The sequence below is a fragment of the Danio rerio genome, chromosome 23 (assembly GCF_049306965.1).
Source record: "Danio rerio strain Tuebingen ecotype United States chromosome 23, GRCz12tu, whole genome shotgun sequence".
In the NCBI taxonomy this organism is placed as follows: domain Eukaryota; kingdom Metazoa; phylum Chordata; class Actinopteri; order Cypriniformes; family Danionidae; genus Danio; species Danio rerio.
This window is the reverse complement of record NC_133198.1, coordinates 40,683,188-40,685,000: the sequence shown is the minus strand read 5'-3', so window position 1 is coordinate 40,685,000 and position 1,813 is coordinate 40,683,188. Positions and strand designations below refer to the sequence as shown.

The 1,813-nt window shown below is 32.8% G+C and overlaps 1 protein-coding gene across 2 annotated transcripts in view; it reads left to right on the top strand.

Annotated features, from left to right (window-relative positions):
• dnajc16 (DnaJ (Hsp40) homolog, subfamily C, member 16) overlaps positions 1 to 1,573 on the top strand; it is a 23,249-nt gene extending 21,676 nt beyond the window's left edge. For both annotated transcript variants that reach the window (XM_683131.9, XM_005166214.6), the window contains exon 15: positions 1 to 1,573. This exon is cut by the window's left edge and continues 838 nt beyond it. The gene's annotated coding sequence lies outside the window, so the exon portion shown is untranslated.
• The last annotated feature ends 240 nt before the right edge of the window (positions 1,574 to 1,813 follow it).

Below are 1,813 nucleotides of genomic sequence, written 5' to 3'. Positions count from 1 at the left end.
GACTTTTTTGGTGATGACCAAACTTCTGAGAGATTTCAGCTGCTGTCTGGGCTTTCACTGCCTTTTTACACCTCCCCTTCTTCATGTGTTCGATACTTCGTCCCTGCATCATTTCATTTTATTACATTTAACTTTATTTGTAAACTAATTAGATTTGATTTCTTTGCATATATAGATTTTTTTAGCAACATCTGGTGAAAATTTCAAGTCAACAGCAGAGGTGTAAAGAGTACCTGAAAACCTCACTTGAGTAAAAGTACAGATACCTTACTGAAAAAAATACTCCATTACAAGTTACAAGTCACCAATTCCAATAAGACTTGAGTAAAAGTATTAAAGTGTCCAAATTTAAAAGAACTTAAGTATTGTACTCATACTGAATGCAGGCTCAAAGAACACTAAGAAAGGTTTCATTTACTAATATAGAAATTAAATTGAACACCTCAATGTTTCAAAATGGCAGAACAAAATAGATAAAAAAGAAATAGAACAAAAAGTCTCTGTCAAACTCAAATGTTTAAAATGGCACAAACAATTAAAAAAGTAAAAAAAAGCTGACTTTCATGTGATTTACCCCACCGTCTCAAAGGGGGGCAATACTTTTATTTTGAGTACTTTTTCAATTGATTAGGATGTTTTCTCTGTATTAAAATTAAACACAGAGGAGCCGTGTTATTTTTCAACCTGGTACATTACATATAAATTCAATAAAAAATACATCACAAACTCATAGCTAAATGCACTTGATGCAAAATGTATAATCTCAGTAAAACATTTATTCACGTTGCACAAAAAAAATTAAGCATGTCATGTCATGTCGCAGTGGTTTTTGCTATTTCAGTAACTGTATTAAATTCACTTAATTCACATTAAATTAACATTAAATACACTCTTACTCCACTGTGTTTTCTCAAATTTTACAATAAATTCTTAAAAGCACTTATTCTCGTGGCAAACAAAGTAGACACTGCATCCTGTAGGAGACATTCTGCATATCAGCAAATGAAAACATTTCTTTCAGATAAGGCCATGGATGGCCATCAGTGCTGGCACTGCTTGATGTGCCGACTTCGGCTTTATCATTTGCTGCAGCCATGTCGCTAATTAAACACCTGGTATTTGGCAAGCTGCTAATTCACGTTCACTTGATTTAGCTCATAAATAGTATACAGTACCTTTAGCAGCCTGCAGATGATGATTTTGCCTCGTCCGCCCAACAAATTAGCCGTGGTAGATAGAGATGCCGACTTGTCACGCACAATCACAATGTAACGAGTAACTATAAGCGTCCGTTCAAATGTAGTGGAGTAAAAAGTACATATATTCAATCGAAAATTTAGTCAAGTAGAGAGTAAAAGTTGCTTATATTTTTAATACTCAGTACAAGTAAAAAGTAGCAAAACAAATACTTAAGTAAAGTAACGAAGTCCATTTACTTAAGTACTTTACACCACTGGTCAACAGTGTATTGGGAAATATGTTTTCTGAGAAAAATGGTGACGTGTTCAATACTTATTTCCCCCAATGTATACTTCAGGCTTTGGTTTTTGGAGATATTTACTAATAGAGGATTTACAGTCAGTTTGGGTGTTTACACTGCAAAAAAAAAAAAAAAAAGCTTTTTAAATTTTGATTTCCTTGTCTGTTTTCTAGCCCAAATATCTTAAATCAAGAAGCATTTTCTAGACACACAAAACATGTCTTGTTTAAAGAAATAATATGCCAAATTTTCAATAAAACATGCTAAATAATCTGCCAATGGGGTAAGTGAAATAATCTTGCTTGATTTTCCTTTTGACATAAGATTATTTAG